The 22,006-nt window shown below is 37.8% G+C and overlaps 1 protein-coding gene across 1 annotated transcript in view; it reads left to right on the forward strand.

Moving 5' to 3' along the window:
- Positions 1 to 22,006, forward strand: part of LOC111161359 (antagonist of mitotic exit network 1 homolog) — a 70,786-nt gene that overhangs the window by 987 nt on the left and 47,793 nt on the right. The window lies entirely within an intron of this gene.

Consider the following 22,006-nt stretch of genomic DNA (forward strand, 5'->3'; position numbering starts at 1 on the left):
GATTTAAGTTTTTTTTTTAATGATTATCAGAGGGATTTACAAGAAATAACTTGTTAAGTTTCACTTATGTTCATGAAATAAACCAGATTATGTTTCACTTATGTGATCTAACTGGTTTGATCTGCTTGGGGGATTTTCTTTCTTTTTTTTTTTTTTTTAAGATTTTATTTATTTACTTGACAGACAGAGATCACAAGCAGGCAGAGAGGCAGTCAGAGAGAGAGGGAGAAGCAGGCTCCCCGCCGAGCAGAGAGCCCGATGCGGGGCTCGATCCCAGGACCCTGGGATCATGACCCGAGCCGAAGGCAGAGGCCTTAACCCACTGAGCCACCCAGGTGCCCCTGCTTGGGGGATTTTAGGGTTGTCTCCATTTTGTTTTATCTAAAAAATTACCCCCTTTTGGTCGTTCCCTCAGCGAGCTGAAAGTGTGAGCCAATATACTATTACTCTCGCTACCACTGTTGATGTAGTCATTGGGTTGTATGGTCATGTAGTTGCCATTATAAACAGTTGCATAGTCATTTTAGGCATGGGCAGTGGGATTATTGAGTTCTTTGAGTTGTGTAATCGTGATGGATATCATTTGGTGTGTGAGTGGCTGCTGAAAGGCAGTTAAAACTCTTGAAAGGAGACAGTGCACTAGTGTGAGAAGGTGGGGGAGTTACTGTAAAGTAACCTCTAGACCTAGCAGGCCCTTGGAAGGCAAAAAATGAAACAAGCCTCTCCAGACTGTTTACACAGACTTTTATTCAACGAGACCTACTGACAAGGGAGCCATTGGGTCCAGGTGCTATGCAGCTATTCTCCACCCAGTCCAAACCTTAAGCTACAGCTTTTATAGAGCAAGGGGCTTATGGTGCAGTCAAACCGGGTTATCTAAAGTGGTGCCTTTTGTGCACCAGTCATCTCTCCTCCTTATCTAAAGTGTGCCTTCTGTGTGCCACTTGAGGGTAGTATTTTGGTCAGGGCATACATTAACGTCCAAGAGGCCTGGAACATGTAGCCCCGTGGGAGATCATTGCATGAGCATAAACAAAATGGTGGGCCAAAGATGGAGTCAGTGTTGTCAGCACTCCTACTACTAGCAAGGTTAATATGATGACTATGAGGGAAGTAATTGATAAGGATTGAAGAATTCCTGGGAGCAGAGATTCCCAGGAGCCAAGATTTAACCAACTAAATAAATTGGTGGAAGAAGTATCACCTATTTGATGAAAGACCGACATTTGATCTTTAAGATCTTTTAAATTGGGAGTAATAATTCCTAATTTATTAACATGGAATTTTTTTTTTTTTAACCAGTTAGAGCATATGCATCTCCTTGTTAACTGGTTAGGGTGTCTAAGGCTGTGTAGTTATCTAATATAATTCTGGCTAGAGAGTTTATAGATTTTTGCTGTGATTGTAGGGATTTTGCAGAAGATTTCTCTTTGGAAATTTATAATTTTTTTTAAAGATTTTATTTATTTATTTGACAGACAGAGATCATAAGTAGGCAGAGAGGCAGGCAGAGAGAGAGAGATGGGGAAGCAGGCTTCCTGCTGAGCAGAGAGCCTGATGCTGGGCTCCATCCCAGGACCCTGAGATCATGACCTGAGCGGAAGGCAGAGGCTTTAACACACTGAGCCACCAGGCGCCCCTCTCTTTGGTAATTTAAAAGCAGTCTTTTGTTGTTATCTTTTCCAATAAAGTAACTCTCTAAGTTCTCATATCTTCATTTGGAATCCATCACAGAAAGCTTCTTAGACCTGGTGGAAAATAAGTTTTTTAATATTGTTTAGAGCCTTACACTTTTGAATCATGATTACTTAGGATAAACATGAGGATGTCTTATTTCGGGAGTGTTACAGGTGACTTCCATCTAAGATGGTCCTCTATACAGTGTGAGCAATCAGGCATTTCTGTGGAAACAAAACAAGGATAAAAATTAATCATTGGAGCAAATTACAAATTCAGTTTCTGAGTCTGGAGAGCAGCCAGTCGAGAAAATTTCTAGATTTGAGCTCAAAACTTTTTTAGATAATGGAGTGAGGATGGCAGTTTCAATCTGTTTGATTTTCCTGATTTGCAGTTTGAATGACTTTGATGATGTCATTGGGTGTTCTGGTGAACTCTCTGAATGGCCTGTATAGAAATAAGCACGAAGGTTGTCTGTACATGATCTGTTGTGGTGATATCTCTGAAGTTTATACCAAGTTGTCTGGCTTTAGGTTGAAGAGCTTGGGTTAAAGGACAATTTTAGTTTTTATTTCAAATCAGAATGGTGAGAAAAAATTGGAAATGTTAGTTTGAAAAGTTGTAGCCAGATGTTGGAGGAAACTAGAAGAATTCAAGACCAGTCCAGTTTACAGACAGATAACAAAACCTCAAAGGTAATGAACAGGACTAGAATCTGATAATAGGTATACTATAGTTTTCTACTGAAATACAATTTTTTTTCTCTATAGTTCCTTCATTTTAACAAAGATAATCACAATAAAATTGCAAAATAAGTCGTTTCATTAAATTCAACTTATTATTTATGTAAGTACAGCAGAATAGTGATTTTATACACAATTTCAAATACGATATTCCAGTCCAAGCTTTGGTAATCCAAAGGGTTTTATTGGCTTCACAAATCAAACCTTAGCTTCTTAAAAACTGGTGGTAAGAAATCTCAGATAAGATGTTTAAACACCTCTTTAGGCCAACAAGCCAAACCAAGGGCTTGTCCAATTATATCCTGTTACAAAGAGAATAAATTCTTGTTGAATTTATGCAAATACCTACATTGCCATGAAAATAAGTCTACTCAATAAGGGATTTTTGTTGTTGTTGTTGTTGTTTTTTTTGTTTTGAGTTCTGAAGAAATCAGGTAGGGAGAAAAAAATAAATGTTTAATTTTTGTTTATAAAAGTTTACCAAATTGTTATAAGTTATATAATGGGTTGAAAGGAGAAAAGGGGTTCTTTAAATTTGGAGAGTAAAACAGTAAAGAACCATAAATTTTGCAAACAATGTCATAAAAATTATAATCATCTCCATTAGTTGATTTAGTCCGAATTCTTGTTTTCTTACTCTTGGGTTAATAGTTTTGTGAATCAGTTTCTCCATAGCATGCTAGAAATTCTTACCTAGTTAAGTGGTATGATCTTGAAGTTATCAGAAACTTGTATTCTAGAGTACTTGTCAGTGTCTTTTCCATGAATCTCCTTGAATACAAAATATTTTGGCCTGTAGTTGACTATAAATGTTTTCATGGAAGAATTCAGTATAAAACAATAACTGTCTATGAATGACAAAAGACTTAAAGATAGCCTTGTTAAAGAGTTCACTATTAAAAAAAAAAAAAGATGTGGTTGACAGGTAAGCTTGGCTACTCCTGTGGTATACAACATTTAAAAATAACTGATAACATTATACCAGGGCATATCAGATTCCTAGGAGTTCTATGCAATTTCTGGCACACTTATATTAATAACATATCCATACAAATATAAACTAAGAAGATTAAGCATTCCCTTTACTTGATAATGTTTCCCATGCAATATAACATTTGAAAAATTTATAGTTCAATGCCTCGTCTCGGTTTTTATAAGAAGAGAAAAAAACCCTGAGATCTTCCAGGGAGCTTTGGGAATATCCCAAAGTTAGTTCGAAGTCAAAAAGACTTCGTTTAGAATTTGATTTTGGGAAGTTTGTAAAAACTGTCAAAAGGTTTCAGTCACTTGATTAGGGTGCCTGAGTGGCACAGTCTCGGACTCTTGATTTTGGCTCAGGTCAGAATCTCAGTGTTGTGCAATAGAGTCCCATGTCCGGCTCTGCGCTGGGCATGGAGCCTGCTTAACATTCTCTCTCTCCCTCTCTCCCTTCTCCTTTCTTTTTTCTCTCAAAACAAAACACCACTTGCTTAAATAGGATCAAAGGTCACTGTGAAAAAACACTTAGTTATCTATTCAACCAAAGCAACAAAAAGATTTCAGAAGCAAATATAGAAAGTACATAGTTGTTTAAAAAAAAAAATGCCTTAGCTCTTTTTAATGTTGAAAAGATTATTTTCCTAAGCAATCAAAAACCTGATAAAGACAAAGTGAAACACAGGAAATTATTTTCATGAGACATAGAATCTTTGTTTCCTAGACAAAATACACAAAAGGTAAAGAAAACCTTTCAAAATCTCTTATTAAAAACAGACTAACAATCCAAGAAACTCTGTCCTTTTAACAGAGAGAAAAGTAAACTGTTGTTTTTTATTAGTGTATTATTCAACTCAGTTTTGGAGAACTTTATAAATACATTTAATTTTAGCTAACTTTGACCATGAAGCATAAAATTTCTTCGCAAGCCTTCTGTAACTTTCTGCATCCATTTAGATTTTTGTTTTATTCCTTTTTTCTTTCTCATTCTGGGATAACCATTTTAATTTAGGACAAAATTACTCTCTTTTTCCTTAATAAGAACCCATCCTATATTCTTTGCATTCTCTTCATATAAAATACACATCCCATTCTCCTCTCATACTTTGTATACATAGTTTTCTTTTACTCTTGTTTTAGTAGGCTTCTATTTATTTAGGGATTATGAATTTTAAGTGTTAGTAACCTTTATTTTCCAACAAAAACTAGGAAGCAGGCAATGGTAAATTAAACTTCTGCCATACATCAACACCTTGTAGTAGATTAGCAAATTTATGAACACTTCATTATAAGAAATTATATATATATATTTTTAAAGATTTTCTATTTATTTGACAGAGAGATCACAAGTAGGCAGAGAGGTAGGCAGATAGAAATAGGGAAGCAGGCTCCCTGCTGAGCAGAGAACCCAACGTGGGGCTCGATCCCAGAACCCTGAGATCATGACCTGGGCTGAAGGCAAAGGCTTAACCCTCTGAGCCACCCAGGCGCCCCAAGAAATTATATTTTTTAAAGATATGCACTTTCACAGTACATTTGTTTAATGTGGCAAAAGACATGTCTACAAAGATCCAAGTATTTTTGGTTTCTTTAAAAAAATTAAGTGGCCAAAAGTAAATAAACTTAAACATAAGTTTGGCAATTAATATTTCAATACATTATCTTATTTGGAAATGACCTACGTTTCATTTCATTTCACTCAGCTACATTAGATGAATATCCATCATCTAATTTGTCTACTTAATTTGTTTTTAATAATTATGCTTGGATTAACTATTAAATACCTAATATCTTAAGTTTTTCTTGCTTACACATTTTGTAATGGAGATATCATCAGCTTATTTGACTAGTAAACCCAGGTAGGAAAGATTGTATATTTGCATTATATTTAATGTTGACTACTCTGAAGACATGCCTGTTTTAATTAAATCAACACATTTAAACTATTTGCAAAGCATTTATTCATTGAAGATTATCCCAGATCTTATGAACTTGAAAAGCATTTGGGTTAGTTTCTATATTTCTGAGAGTTTTGAGAATGCTTAACTTATGTAAGTACTTATTTTTCTTCAAGCAAATTAAATAGAGCTCTTTTTGAAAATCACATATACATGATATACATTCATAGACACATATACATTAATACATAGGCAGTTGTAAATAGATTTTATAGCTTTCATTTCAAGATTTTAACTGTGTATCAAGTATAGTAATACAAAACTCAAAAGAACAGCTGGACCCAGATTGTGTTTCTGGCAGATAGAATAATTGAAGTTTATCTACTCAGATGATTTAAGCTTTTTACCACAAGTTTTTTATTTGTGTGCTGCAAGAATTCTTTAGAGAGCTATTTTTGGAGTCATTTGTCTTATAGACACTTTGGCATACCAACAAATGAATGCATTTATGTCTTTAAGAAATTTTTTATCCTCTTTTTTAAAAGGTGTCCCTAAGGTGGGCTATTTTATCTAAGTTAAGGATTTTCCCAAAATGGTCAATACAGTTCCACTTATTCTTTGTAAAGTTCACCCATCTTTTTCAAAAAGGCATAAGATCCTAGTCTGAGTTTTGGACCAGGTGGAACCCATCTTTGCCTTAGATTCCCTAGGAAATCTTAATTATCAGGGGTACTGTTTTTCAGCGGCTGTTCCAAAACAGAGGGGATCACACATTTCACCCTCTTTTGAACAGAATAGCGTGACTTACTGAAAAGCTTCAATAAAGGTTACTCAGTAAAACCAGAAAGGTAATTGCAAAGGGAATTGAGTTTGAATCTGAGAAAGACTTACCCTGGAATTCCATGTTTGGTAAGAAAGCAGTGTGCAATGGGCTTCATGGGTGTTGGATCCTGGTTACTCACTGGCCTTGGGACTGAGCTGGGATCATCTTTGGATCCCACTTCTGACACCAAAAACTGTTAAAATAAAATTCAGAGTTTTACTTGATAGGAATATTTTACTGAGCGAGAAATAAATTGTTAGCAAATTAGGAGACTTCAAACTAGAAGTGGTTAGAATCTCAGAGGGATGTAATTACAGGATGGCTTACAAGGTGAGAATGAGGAAGTTGTTTAATCTTTACAATGACTGGTTATTTACAAGAGGAATTTACACAGTATGCAGATTCCTCAAAAAGTTAAAAATAGGATTACTGTACGATCCAATAATTTCACTACTGGGTATTTACCCAAGGAATACAAAAACACTAATTCAAAAAGATATATATACCCCATGTTTTTTTTTCTCTTTCTTAAAATTAATATATAATGTATTATTTGTTTCAGGGGTACAGGTTTGTGTACCCCTCTGTTGATTACAGCATTATTTTCAATAGCCAAATTATGGAAACCACCCAAGGGTCCATTGATAGATGAATGAATGAAGACATGAAACACATGCAATACATGCTCGTGCACACATGCATGCATGCACACATTGAAATATTATTCAGCCATAAAAAAGAATGAACTATTTTCATTTGCAACAACATGGATGAAGCTAGAGAATATAATGCTAAGTAAAATAAGAGAAAGAAAAATATCATAATATTTCACTCTTTTATTTTAAATTAACGTATAATGTATTATATGGGGTTTTAAGGGGTACAGGTCTGTGAATCACCAGATTTACACACTTCACAGCACTCACCATAGCACATAACTTTCCCAATGTCAATAACCCTACCACCCTCTCCCTACACCCCTCCCCACGGCAACCCTCAGTTTGTTTTGTGAGATTAAGAGTCTCTTATGGTTTGTCTCCCCCCCCAATCCCATTTTATTTCATTTATTCTTTTCCTACCCCCCAAACCCCCCACATTGCCTCTCAACTTCCTCATATCAGGGAGATCATATGATAATTATCTTTCTCTGATCAACCTATTTCGCTAGGCATAATACCCTCTAGTTCCATCCAAGTTGGTGTAAATGGCAAGATTTCATTTCTGTTGATGGCTGCATAGTATTCCATTGTATATATATACACCACCTCTTCTTTATCCATTCATCTGTTGATGGACATCTAGGTTCTTTCCATAGTTTGGCTATTGTGGACATTGCTGCTATAAACATTCAGGTGCACTTGCCCCTTCGGATCACCACATTTGTATCTTTAGGGCAAATACCCAGTAGTGCAATTGCTGGGTCATACGGTAGCTCTATTTTCAACTTTATGAGGAACCTCCGTGCTGTTTTCCAGAGTGGTTGCACCAGCTTGCATACCCGCCAACAGTGTAGGAGGGTTCCCCTTTCTCCGCATCCTCGCCAGCATCTATCATTTCCTGACTTGTTAATTTTAGCCATTCTAACTGGTGTGCGGTGGTATCTCATCGTGGTTTTGATTTGTATTTCCCTGATACTGAGTGATGTGGAGCACTTTTTCATGTGTCTGTTGGCCATCTGGATGTCTTCTTTGCAGAAATGTCTGTTCATGTCCTCTGCCCTTTTCTTGATTGGATTAATTATTTTTGGGGTGTTGAGTTTGATAAGTTCTTTATAGATTTTGGGTACTAGCCCTTTATCTGATATGTCGTTTGCAAATATCTTCTCCCATTCTGTCAGTTGTCTTTTGGTTTTGTTAACTGTTTCCTTTGCTGTACAGAACCTTTTGATCTTGATGAAGTCCCAATAGTTCATTTTTGCCCTTGCTTCCCTAGCCTTTGGCAATGTTCCTAGGAAGACATTGCTGTGGCTGAGGTCGAAGAGGTTGCTGCCTGTGTTCTCCTCAAGGATTTTGATGGATTCCTTTCTCACATTGAGGTCCTTCTTCCGTTTTGAGTCTATTTTTGTGTGTGGTATAAGGAAATGGTCCAGTTTCATTTTTCTGCAAGTGGCTGTCCAATTTTCCCAACACCATTTCCCTTTGAAGAGACTGTCTTTTTTCTATTGGACATTCTTTCCTGCTTTGTCAAAGGTTAGTTGACCATAGAGTTGAGGGTCTATTTCTGGACTCTCTATTCTGTTTCATTGATCTATGTGTCTGTGTTTGTGCCAGTACCATGCTGTCTTGATGATGACAGCTTTGTAATAGAGCTTGAAGTCCGGAATTGTGATGCCACCAACTTTGGCTTTCCTTTTCAATATTCCTCTGGCTATTCGAGGTCTTTTCTGGTTCCATATAAATTTTAGGATTATTTGTTCCATTTCTCTGAAAAAATGGATGGGATTTTGATAGGGATTGCATTATACGTGTAGACTGCTTTAGGTAGCATAGACATTTTCACAATATTTGTTCTTCCTATCCACTAGCATGGAACATTTTTCATTTCTTTGTGTCTTCCTCAATTTCTTTCATGAGTACTTTATAGTTTTCTGAGTATAGATTCTTAGCCTCTTTGGTTAGGTTTATTCCTAGGTATCTTATGGTTTTGGGTGCAATTGTAAATGGGATGGACTCCTTAATTTATCTTTCTTCTGTCCTGTTGTTCGTGTAAAGAAATGCAACTGATTTCTGTTCATTGATTTTATATCGTGACACTTTACTGAATTCCTGTACAAGTTCTAGCAGATTTGGAGTGGAGTCTTTTGGGTGTTCCACCTAAAGAATCATATCATCTGCGAAGAGTGATAGTTTGACTTCTTCTTTGCCGATTTGAATGACTTTAATTTTTTTGTTGTCTGATTGCTGAGGCTAGGGCTTCTAGTACTATATTGAATAGCATTGGTGATAATGGACATCCCTGCTGTGTTCCTGACCTTAGCCGAAAAGCTCTCAGTTTTTCTCTATTGAGAATGATATTCGCAGCGGGTTTTTCATAGATGGCTTTGATAATATTGAGGTATGTACCGTCTATCCCTACACTTTGAAGAGTTTTGATCAAGAAAGGGATGCTGTACTTTGTTTAATGCTTTTTCAGCATCTATTGAGAGTATCATATAGTTGTTGTTCTTTCTTTTATCAATGTATTGTATCACATTGATTGATTTGTGGATGTTGAACCAACCTTGCAGCCCTGGAATAAATCCCACTTGGTCGTGGTGAAGAATCCTTTTGATTTACTCTTGGAGCCTATTGGCTAGTATTTTGGTGAGAATGTTTGCATCTGTGTTCATCAAGGATATTGGTCTATAATTCTTTTAGACGGAGTCTTTGTCTGGTTCTGGGATCAAGGTAATACTGGCCTCATAAAATGAGTTTGGAAGTTTTCCTTCCATTTCTATTTTTTGGAACAGTTTCAGGAGAATAGGAATTAGTTCTTCTGTAAATGTTTGGTAGAATTCCCCTGGGAAGCTGTCTGGCCCTGGGCTCTTGTTTGTTGGGAGATTTTTGATGACTGCTTCAATCTCTTTACTGGTTATGGGTCTGTTCAAGTTTTCTATTTCTTCCTGGTTCAGTTGTGGTCGTTTATATATCTCTAGGAATGCATCCATTTCTTCCAGATTGTCAAATTTGTTGACGTAGAGTTGCTCATAGTATGTTCTTATAGTTGTCTGTATTTCTTTGGTGTTAGTTGTGATCTCTCCTCTCTCATTCATGATTTTATTTATTTGGGTCCTTTCTCTTTTTTTCTTTTTGATAAGTCTGGCCAGGGGTTTATCAATCTTATTAATTCTTTCAAAGAACCAGCTCCTAGTTTCATTGATTTGTTCTATTGTTTTTTTGGTTTCTATTTCATTGACTTCTGCTCTGATCTTTATGATTTCTCTTCTCCTGCTGGGTTTAGGGTTTCTGTCTTGTTCTTTCTCCAGCTCCTTTAGGTGTAGGGTTAGGTTGTGTATTTGAGACCTTTCTTGTTTCTTGAGAAAGGCTTGTACCACTATATATTTTCCTCTCAGGACTGCCTTTGTTGTGTCCCACAGATTTTGAACTGTTGTGTTTTCATTATCATTTGTTTCCATGAATTTTTTCAATTCTTCTTTAATTTCCTGGTTGACCCATTCATTCTTTAGAAGGATGCTGTTTAGTCTTCATGTATTTGTGTTCTTTCCAAATTTCCTCTTGTGATTAAGTTCTAGCTTCAGAGCCATTGTGGTCTGAAAATATGCAGGGAATGCTCCCAATCTTTTGATACTGGTTGAGACCTGATTTATGACCCAGGATGTGATCTGTTCTGGAGAATGTTCCATGTGCACTGGAGAAGAATGTGTGTTCTGTTGCTTTGGGATGGAATGTTCTGAATATATCTGTGATGTCCATCTGGTCCAGTGTGTCATTTAAGGTCTTTATTTCCTTGTTGATCTTTTGCTTGGATGATCTGTCCATTTCAGTGAGGGGAGTGTTAAAGTCCCCTACTATTATTGTATTATTACTGATTTGTTTCTTTGATTTTGTTATTAATTGGTTTATATAGTTGGCTGTTCCCACGTTAGGGGCATAGATATTTAAAATTGTTAGATCTTCTTGTTGGACAGACCCTCTGAGTATGATATAATGTCCTTCCTCATCTCTTATTATAGCCTTTGGCTTAAAATCTAATTGATCTGATATAAGGATTGCAATACCAGCTTTCTTTGGGTGTCCATTAGCATGGTAAATTGTTTTCTACCCACTCACTTTAAATATGGAGATGTCTTTGTGTCTAAAATGAGTTTCTTATAGACAGCATATAGATGGGTTTTGGTTTTTTATCCATTTTGATACCCTGTGTGTTTTGATTGGGCATTTAGCCCATTTACATTCAGGTTAACTATTGAGAGATGTGAATTTAGTGCCATTGTATTGCCTGTAAGGTGACTGTTCCTGTATATTGTCTCTCTTCCTTTCTGGTCTACAATTTCAGGCTTTCTCTTTGCTTAGAGGACTCCTTTCAGTATTTCCTATAGAGCTGGTTTGGTGTTTACAAATTCTTTCAGTTTTTGTTTGTCCTGGAAGCTTTTTATCTCTCCTTCTATTTTCAATGATAGTCTAGCTGGATATAGTATTCTTGGCTGCATGTTTTTCTCATTTAGTGCTCTGAATATATCATGCCAGTTCTTTCTGGCCTGCCAGGTCTCTGTGGATAGGTGTGCTGCCAATCTAATATTTTTACCATTGTATGTTACAGACTTCTTGTCCCGGGCTGCTTTCAGGATTTTCTATTTGTCACTAATACTTGTAAGTTTTACTATTAGTTGATGGGGTATGGACCTATTCTTATTGATTTTGAGGGGAGTTGTCTGTGCCTCCTGGATTTTGATGCTTGTTTGCTTTGCCATATTAGGGAAATTCTCTACAATAATTCTCTCCAGTATACCTTCTGCTCCCCTCTCTCTTTCTTCTTCTTCTGGAATCCTAATTATTCTAATGTTTTGTCTTATGGTTCAGTTATCTCTCGAATTCTCCCCTCGTGATCTAGTAGGTTGTCCTTCTTTTGCTCAGCTTCTTTATTCTCTGTCATTTGGTCTTCTATATCACTAATTTTCTCTTCTGCCTCATTTATCCTAGCAGTAAGAGCCTCCATTTTTTATTGCACCTCATTAATAGCTTTTTTGATTTCAGCTTTGGTTAGATTTTAGTTCTTTTATTTCTCCAGAAAGGGCTTTTATTTCTCCAGACAGAGTTTCTCTAATATCTTCCATGCCTTTTTCGAGCTCAGCTAGCACCTTGAGAATCATCATTCTGAACTCTAGATCTGACATATTACCAATGTCTGTATGGATCAGTTCCCTAGTCTTCGGTACTGCCTCTTTTTTTTTTTTTTAATGGTTTATTTTTCTGCCTTGTCATTTTATCCAGATGAGAATATATGAAAGAGAGAATAAAATGCTAAAAGGGTGGCAAAGACCCCAGGAAAATGTGCTTTAACCAAATCAGAAGAGACCCCAAATCGTGGGGGGAAGTAAGGGGGTAAAAAGAAGTTCAGAAAAAAAATTTTTTTAAAAGAAAAAAATAAAGAAAAAATATGAAAAAGAAAATATATATATTAGATTGGTGAATAGAACAGAGTCACCTACTTAATTTTGGGAGTATTTTGGTGTCTTAGAAGGAACTACCTACCAAAATTTTAAAGAATGAAAAACTTTATATATACATACACACAAAATAAGGGTAAACACGACGAAGGGATGGAATATGACTCAAAAGATGAAAATTTTTTTAAAAAAACTTTTGAAAAAGGAGTTGATAAGATAAATCGGTTGGGAGAATAAAGAAAAAGAAAGTGGGGAGAATTTGCTCAGGCTGGAGAGTAGAAAAAAGCCCTGTGCTAGATTTAGGGTATATTTTGCTCTATTAGAAGAAGTTCTATCCCAAATTTTTTTTTTTGGAAGAAAAAAACCTATGTGTATACAAAAAATAAATTTTAGATACAATGAAGGATAAAATATGATTATAATAATGAAGGTTCAAAAAGATTTTTTTATGAAAGATATTGTTAAGATAAACTAGTTAAAAAATATTAAAAGGGAAAATAGTAAAAGTTAAAAAAATTTAGCATAAGAAAAAAATAAAATTAAAAAAATTAACTTTGCCAGACTAAAGAATCATGGGGAGAAAGCCATGAATTCCATGCTTTGCTTTCTCCTCCTCTGGAATTCCGCTGTTCTCCTTGGTAAGTGAACTTGGTCTTGGCTGGATTGCTGATCTTCTGGGGGAGGGGCCTGTTGTAGTGTTTCTCAGGTGTGTTTGCCTGAGGCAGAATTGCATCGCCCTTACCAAGGGCCGGGCTAAGTAATCTACTCGGTTTTGCTTTTGGGAACTTTTATTCCCTGAACACTTTCTGTAGAGTTCTGGAGGACAGCAATTAGAATGGCAGCCTCCCAATCTCCGACCCAGAAGAGACTAGAGCTCGGGACCCCACTCCTCAGTGCTCTCTCAGAGGAATATGCTCAATTACTCCCATCTCCCTGGCCTCTAGCTACTCTCTGAGCTCACCTAGCCTGTGACCAAGCGTCTCTGTCTCTGGCACACAGCCCCGCCTTGAGTCTCCAAACCCAGGAGATCCCTGTGCTCTTCCAGGGTTGTCGCCTCACATCTTGTGGGGTCCCTGCTTACAAAGCAGTGGCCCTACTGTGATCACGGTCTAAGGTAACACTGAGTTGAAAGCTCACTCCTTGGCTCTGTCTCTGTAGCTGGCTTCCCTGCTCTAATACCTGTGAGCTCTGCGACACTCAGACACCCCCGATCCTTCTGTGACCCCATGGGACCTGAGACCACTCTGTTTCTGCGTGGGCTTCACCCTGGCTTAGCCTCTAGAGCGATGTCCCTCAGTGGAGCAGACTTGTAAAAGTTCTGATTTTGTGCTCTGTTGCTCCGCCACTTTCCATGAGCTGGCCCATCCCCCCACGGTCTATCTTCCCGTTGCTTTGGATTCACTTCTCCACAGGTCCTACCTTTCAGAAAGTGGTCAATTTCCCGTTTCTAGAATTGCTGCTCTTCTCTTCAATCTCCTGTTGGATTTGTAGGTGTTCAGAATGGTTTGATAAACTAATTGATCTCTTGTTACCTGATGTCATCTCAGCCTGCTATTCCTCTGTCATCTTGACCCCCCTCCCCAATTTCACTCTTATGTGGAATTTAAGAAAGAAAGCAAATGAGCAAAGAGCGAAGAGAGAAACAAAGCAAGCAAAAAATTCTTAAATATAGAGAACAAACTTATGGTATGTTGAGGGGCAGCAGGTTGAGTGTGGAGAGATGGGTGAAATAAGTGAAGAGGATTAAAGAGTGCACTTATGAGCACTGAGTAATGTATAGAATTGTTGAATCACTACATTATACACTGAAAACTAATATAACACTGTATGTTAAGTATACTGGAATTATTTTTTTTTTAAATGGGAATTTGTAGATGGCAGGGGATTGGTTAAAAGATGATTTAAGTGTTATTTATCATTATCAGAGACATTTACAAGAAATAACCTAGGTTAAGTTTCTCATATTCGTGATATAAGCTAGATTAAGTTTCACTTATGTGACTTAACTGGTTTTGTCTGCTTGAGGGATTTTCAAGTGTATCCATGTTATTTCATTTTAACCCTAGAAAGTAATAAGCACCACCAAGTGTTAGCTATTGTTATTATTTCACATGGGATATTTTGCTGGAAGTTGCAGTTATAGTGGCAATTGTTTCTCTCCAAGACCTTTCAGTTCATTAATATTACATTTAAAATATTGCTATGTAAAAATTAAGGCTGAGGAGAACAATTATCTTAACCTGCTGAGTGCTTTTCAAATCACTGAGATGTAACCTTTACATTATATCTCATAAGCTTCTGGCTTCTGGCCCTCAGTCCATGGTCATGAGTTTTGTTTTTGTCTTTTTTTAAAGATTTTACTTTATTTATTTGAGGTGGAGAGAGCATGCTCAAGAGAGAGTATAAGCAGGGATTGGGGGGGGAGGCAGAGGGCATAGGAGAAGCAGACTGCCCTGAGCAGGGAGCCTGATGTGGGCTCCATCCCAGGACCCCAGGATCATGACCTGAGCTGAAGGCAAATGCTTAACCATCTAAGCCACCCAGGCGCCCCCACAGTCACTTTTTATAAGAGAAATCTGTTGTTTCTCCTATGTGTAACTTGGGCTTGGGTAGAGTCCTGAGTAAAGTATCTTGCTTTCATTCTTGGCTTAAATTTTATGCCTAATCAAAATAGGATTTTCTTTCTCAGTGAAAAATAGTTGGAGAAGTAGTTAAGAGTGCAAGTTAGGAAGACAGACTAAAGTCTAGCTGAATTCCTGTCTTTATTCTGATGCTTCCCTGATACATCCATACAAATGATCATCTGAACTTCTGTGACTAGAATCAAGTCTTTTATCTTCATAGCCACAGTTCCTTATTTTTAGGAGTTGCTCAATATTCGGGTAAGCATGTATTTAAAGTGCACATTTGGCATATGAAGCACTGTGCTGATGGTTGTGGGAAATAACTAGCATAAAGAAGTTACAGTCTTGTGGGACTAGCATAAGGCAAATGTATAAATAGCAATAGTATAGGTAATGATAGCACAAAAGAGGGATTAACAAAGTGTTTTGAAATTTCTGATGAGGAAAAGAATATACAAGACTAGGAGAAGGCTTTGTAAAGGTGGTTGTATTTGAAGATTGGTAGCATCTGATAGTTAGAAATGGGAGGAAATGCATCCAAGAAGGAGTGGAATAATAAGGGCAAAGGCTTGACAAACAGGAAAGTTAGAAATATGGGAGAAGACCGGAAATCAGTATTTCACCAGAAAGTAGCATTTCAATTTGGCTAGAGAATACAACATGAATGACAGAGTAGTATGACATAAAGCCATATTATTAGGAGTAGAGCTTTGGGGACCAGAATGATATAACAGTGTTTAATTCTGTACGGTAGGAGCTATAAAAGGTTTTGGAATGGTGCTGGGAGTAGAGAGAGATTTGAATTAAGGAGAAGTTGAGAATAAAGAGTCTCTTGGGAAACTACTGCAGAATCTTGGAAAAAGGTAAAAAGAGCCCAAACTAGGAGACACATGTGAAGATGTTCATTGCAGAATTTCACTGTGGTGACAGAAAATTGGAAAGTCCATCACTGGGCAAGGTGTCATCGAGTATTATGCAGCTGTTAGGGAAGTGAAGAGTAGAGGTATATGGATGGAAATTTATTTTATTTTATTTTATTTTTTAAACATTTTATTTATTTATTTGAGAGAGAGAGAGAGAGAGAGACAGTGAGAGAGAGCACAAGCGAGGAGAAGGTCAGAGGGAGAAGCAGACTCCCCGTGGAGCTGGGAGCCCGATGCGGGATTCGATCCCGGGACTCCAGGATCATGACCTGAGCTGAAGGCAGTCGCTTAACCAACTGAGCCACCCAGGCGCCCTGGATGGAAATTTAAAACATCATGCTGGAGTGCCTGGGTGGCTCAGTCAGTTAAGCCTCAGACTCTTGGTTTGGGCTCAGGTCATAATCTCACTGGCTGTGGGATCTAGCCCCCCATCCTGCTCTGTGTCTGCTCCCTCAACACACACACACACACCCAAACCCCCCTTCTCACCTCCCCGTCAGGTCTGGAGACCAGCCCCACATTTGATGGCGTGGAGTCTGCTTGAGATTCTCTGTCTCTGCTCCTCTCCCTGCTCGTACACATGAATACATGCTCCCTCTCTCTCAAATAAAGTCTTAAAAAAATAAAACATAGTGCTTAGTGAGTTAGGAAGGACATTAGGTTTGAGGTTGGTGTTGAGGAGAATAACTACCATGACTTCCAGTGCTTTGACAAAACCTCAGTTGTTAGGCCTTCTGGCCAAGTAATCTGTGATTTCGTATTGTTGGAGCATTCACTGTACCCCTGGGGGTTGCATCTTTCTGTAAGTTTGGCTGTGGCCAAATAAACAACTTGATAAATAAACAACTAACATAAAATAAATAAATAAAACAATGCTTACTGGAAAAAAAAAAAGAGGAAACAATAACACGTTAAGAAAAATTATCTAGAAGTTGGAAGTAAAGCAAAAGGATTGGGGTGCCTGGGTGGCTCAGTCAGTTAATTATCTGCCTTTGGCTCAGGTCATGATTCTAGGGTCCTGGGATAGAGCCCCACATTGGACTCTCTGCTCAGTGGGGAGCCTGCTTTTCCCTCTTCCTCTGCCTGCCACTCTCCCTGCTTGTGCTTGCTCTCTCTCTCTCTGCAAATAAATAAAATATTTTAAAAAATAAATAAAATAAAGCAAGAAGATGACCACATGACCTTCATTGTCATGTTGGGTGTTGTCCCCTGTAGGGTCCATATTTGCCTTGAGAATCATATTTCCTAATCCTTTTGGGAAAAGGTATGTTCAGGTTGGTAGTTGGTCAGCAAGCTATTTCTGAGCTTGATCCAGAGTAACAATCAACTCTTTTACTGAGTGCCCTATTTAGTTCAGAGGACGAGACTTCTCCGTGCAGCAAACTGCTTGGTTTACATCCTTGCATGAGTTCCTAATCTCCTCACTGACTAGCATGTGGAATAGCACTGCCTTAGGGAATCTTTTGGATCTGGGGTGTGGTGAATAGTTTTAAATAGAAAGACCAAAGAAAGGAAAAAAGCAAAAATTAAAGTTTTCAGCTTTGTTGACCAGGAGAATGGTGATTAACATTAGATAATTATGGAGAAGCAAGTGTCTTATGAGAAAAATAAATCAAAACATGCATTTGAAGTAACAAATAGGCAGATCAAGGATTGAGTCTAAGATTAGGAGTAAATTCCTAATAGATGATAGATGAAGCCATTGTTAAGTTTAAAAAAGAGAATATGGGGAGAAGAAAAGACCTAATTTTATGCAACATTCATATTAGAAGTAGGCCATTTTGCCAAAAATCATTTCTTTCTTACATTAATTCACCATGTAACTGATGGGTTAAATATAAATAGGTTGTTTCTTTTAACTATAAAATTTGGAGCAATTCATATTGGGTGAGATGTCTACCTCACCCATCCTCCCACTCCACTCCACCCTCCCCCTTTTTTTACAGCTTTTGAAGATTTTGTTAAGTTTTAGCTGACCAGTTTTCATCTTCATCTTGAGAACTTAGACCACCTGTGTCAACCGATGGGACTGAAAACTGAGATCACTAATGTCAATATAACTTGCTCCAGGAAATATTTGCAATCTGTTTATCTAAACAAATGTTTGGTTACTAGAACAAACATCTTGATTGTTAAAACAAACATTATGTGTATCAGGATAGATTGTTCACCAAAGCCTGCTTTGAGACCCTGTATCCATCAGTCTTACCCTGTTAAATCACAGATTTTGCCCAATATTAACCAACTCCCCATCTTGGAGGGAGAATCCTGAATGTGCTCTTGCATAACTTGCCCCTATTGAGATACTACCAAAACCCTGTTAAGTCCTTGCTGTGATAAATTTAATAAACTTTCTTTGTTTGATCAACACACTTTTGGATAGTCTTCATAAGCCATTTAATAGTTCTCATAGCATTATTTTTCAAAATACTGAATTTGTTTCTGTCCCAGCTCCCTGGTGTTACAGCTAGAGGGAACTGGAGCAGAAAGAGGAAAGCATTTACTATGGAGAATACATGGCACAGGCTAGACAGCTGAGCTCAGGGAAGATGACCCTAAAAGGGGCCAAATGAAAAAGACTGGGAAGAGAGAGCAGAAACAAGGATGGCATTGTGGGGAAAAGGAAAACATTTAAAATGTAGCTGAAATCTGCATAAAGGAAAATATAAGGGGAATGAATTTCAGTATAGAGTCTGATTTTACCCTTCTTATAAGCTAATACATTTTTTAGTCTGGTCTTGTTTCATGGATGCTGGTAGAACAGAGGCTCTGGGTCAAAGGCAAATGGACTTTATTACTCATTGCACAGCAAGCAGTATGAGCATTAGCATGTTTATGTCACTTCCCCTTCACCTCCAAGACACACAGCAGCAACACAAGGGGCTCAGATGGATGTCAACACAAGCAGTGGGCTGCATTCCAAAAGAGTAACACAGAGGTCCCAAATGAATGTCTAATCAATCTGTGAGATGTGTTACAGGCAAGGAACACTGAATTTGGGGACTCTACCATTGTATAGTAAGCAGTAAGTAATGTAAGAAAGATGTTGGGCTTTAAAGCCGACCGCCACAAAAGAATTCCTGAGATGTCTTTGGTACAAAAAGGTGATTTTATTAAAGCATGGGGCCAGGACCTGTGGGCAGAAAGAGCTGCACTGGGGTTATGAGGAGTGGCTCATTATATACTTTCAAGTTGGGAAGGAGTTAGAGATAGCGTAAGTCTCTAAGGAATTTTGGAAGCAAGGTTTCCAGGACCACGAGGGGGCTAGCTATTGTTAGGAAAAAGTCATTTATGACTGTCTAATAAAACCTTAGTCATGAACCCCTCAGATGTATATCAGTGGGCCATATGCTTGGGGGATGATTGCCAACATATATCTTGGGGGGTTTAGAGATAAAGGAAGTTTCCAAAAGAATTCTTGTATGTTAAAGTAGGCTTACAGGATCCAGGGAAGGGGGAGCAGGTTGGGCTAGGATTGCCTTTTGCCTTTAGCAAAATGTCAGCATCGAGGCAGTTGAGTCCCTAGAGGAATGTCACTCTTCCTGTTTCATGGACTTGTCAATGGGCTGTAGGCAGTAAGGAAATTTAATAACTTTTCTTCTACCTTTGTTTCCCCCATCACATTGAGTAAAGGTAAAGAAGTGCCATTTTTTTTTAAGTATCATTTTGGGTTAGATCACAAAGTGGTGTAAATGGGGAGAGCATTTGCTACTAGATCCCAAGGAGTCTCATATCCCCAGACCTGGCTCACAAAACTTTTCTCCTCCCTCTTCTATAAAGTTATGTTTCCATTAGCATCCCATTCTCACCACAAAATTGTTAGATCTAGGATTTGATTTCACTTGATGAGACTGTTACTGTTCATACTGTTTGATAGTGGCAGAAGACATAAGATTTCTGGGCTAGAGACAAAGGACTTTGTTACAGCACAGCAAGCCACATGAAAAGTTTATCTCATTTGTCCTTTTCCCCAAATCTCATGAGGATGACACAGAGGGCTCAGGTGGATGCCTGAGCAGTAGGTATATTTCAGGAAAAAACCTGAGCTCAAGGAATACACAGTTTTATAACAACCAATAAGCAAACTTGCCCTTTGTCTTGGAGGGAGACAATACCTCATCTCTCAGAACTGTTTACTACAAACACAACCCACTTGAGAAATGGCCCAAATAAAGAGCAGTTGGGACCTTACCTTTTGAGCATACCTATGGAACTATGAAAGGCCTAACTGACCACCAGCCAGAAGGTGGGAAACTATCTCACCTCAATTTTTAAAACAACTTAGCAATTTTATGGATTTTTAAAAATACATTACTATGTCTCTCTCTCTCTCTCTCTCTCTTTCACCATTTCTTTTCAAGAATTATTGTAGAATCAGTTGGGATAGAAGGACCTTGTACTGAAAATTAAGCAAACTTAAAATGACCAACTTATTTGAAAAGAGCCTAAGTACATATTTGAAAGAAAAGGAGTCATGATATTTCTTCCTAATGGGATACAGGTGTTAAATGGATGAGAAGATTGATGATATTTGGAAGACTTAGCGAAAAGAAAGTATGAGGAGGTCCATAGAGCTGCTCTCCAGCATAATAAGCATAAAAGTTGAAAATTATAAAACAAAACCAACTACCTCAAGTCTCTGGAAGTCCTCCTAAAGGCATACTGCAAATGAAAAAACATTCATTCAAGATAATCTTTTGAAACTCAGAACAACAGCAGTCTATGGCATTTGAAGTATACCTCCACTGTAGGTGGGAATATCTAAGGTGATGGAACTACCTCTCCCCCCAGCTCCTTGTCAAGGGCTTCAGTATTTTCCTGGAAAAAACAGGATGCCAGCATTTCTTATCACACTCTTCCCTAGATACTTGTTCACAGGCTAAATATGGTTGACGGTTGGGGGATTTCTACCTCCACCTAGCCCACACTTATGGAGGAGAAGTTCTATTTCAATATGGCATGCTGAGAATACTGAGACGATGATCTCCCTTATCGCAGCTCATGCCCCCACACATTACTGAAAACATTAGAGCAATTAATCTGTAATGCATGAAGGTTTACAGCTTGATTGTGTGTATTGTGTGTGTGATACCAATACAGATTTAACAGAATAATTGGAGAACGATAGTCACAGAGAACCCTACCCAAACCACTGACATACTAGGGTAACAATGCTTATGTCCAAGCTGTGCCCACTAAGAAGCAAATCAGAGCTTGCATACAGTGAGGGAAATAGACTTCACTAAAATAGTCCAGCCATGTCACTAAAAAAACAAGTAATCACAAATGTGTGGGATCAATAGCCAAAGTTACTACATTATATTATTTAAACTGTCCTGTTTTCAACAAAAAATTTCAAGACAATGAAACAGAAAGTTGGACCCATATGCAGAGAAAAATAGGCAACAGAAACTTCCTTAGAGAGGACTCAGATGTTGGACTTAGCAAGACTTCCAAGAAACTGTTATAAACATATTCAAAGAATTAAAGGAAGCCATATATTAAGTAAAGGGGAAAACTGCTTGACAGTTCCTCAAAAAGTTAAACATAGAGGGGTGCCTGGGTGACTCAGTTGGTTAAGCATCTGCCTTCCACTCAGGTCATGATCTCAGGGTCCTGGGATCGAGCCCCACATCAGGCTTCCTGCTCAGCAGGGAGACTGCTTCTCCCTCTCCCTCTGCTTGCTTCTCCCCCTGCTTGTACTCTCTCTCTCTGGCAAGTAAATAAATAAAATCTCTTAAAAAAATAAAAAAGTTAAATATAGAATATTCATAGTACCCAGCAACTCCACTCATAGGTATATACCCAAAAGAACTGAAACTAGGTATTTAAATAAATATCCATACATATGTTCATAGCAGCAGTATTCACAATAGCCAAAAAGTGGAAACAGCCAAAATGTCCATCACCAATGATTGATCATTAAACAAAATATGGGTGGGGGACACCTGGCTGGCTCAGTCAGTAGAGCATGTGACTCTTGATCTTTGGGTTTTGATTTCAAGCCCCACACTGGGTGTAGAGATTACTTAAAAATAAAATCTTTTTTAAAAATGTGGTTTATCCATATAATGAAATATTCAGCCATTAAAAAAGAATAAAGTATTGATGCATACAACAACACAGATGAACCTTGGAAACATTAGGCTAAGTGGATGAAGCCAGACACAAAGACAACATATTGTATGAATTCATTTATATGAAATATCTGAAATAGGTAAATCCACAGCAAGAGAG

The sequence above is a fragment of the Enhydra lutris genome, unplaced genomic scaffold (genome assembly GCF_002288905.1).
Source record: "Enhydra lutris kenyoni isolate GAN:26980312 unplaced genomic scaffold, ASM228890v2 scaffoldscaffold84, whole genome shotgun sequence".
Taxonomy (NCBI): Eukaryota; Metazoa; Chordata; class Mammalia; order Carnivora; family Mustelidae; genus Enhydra; species Enhydra lutris.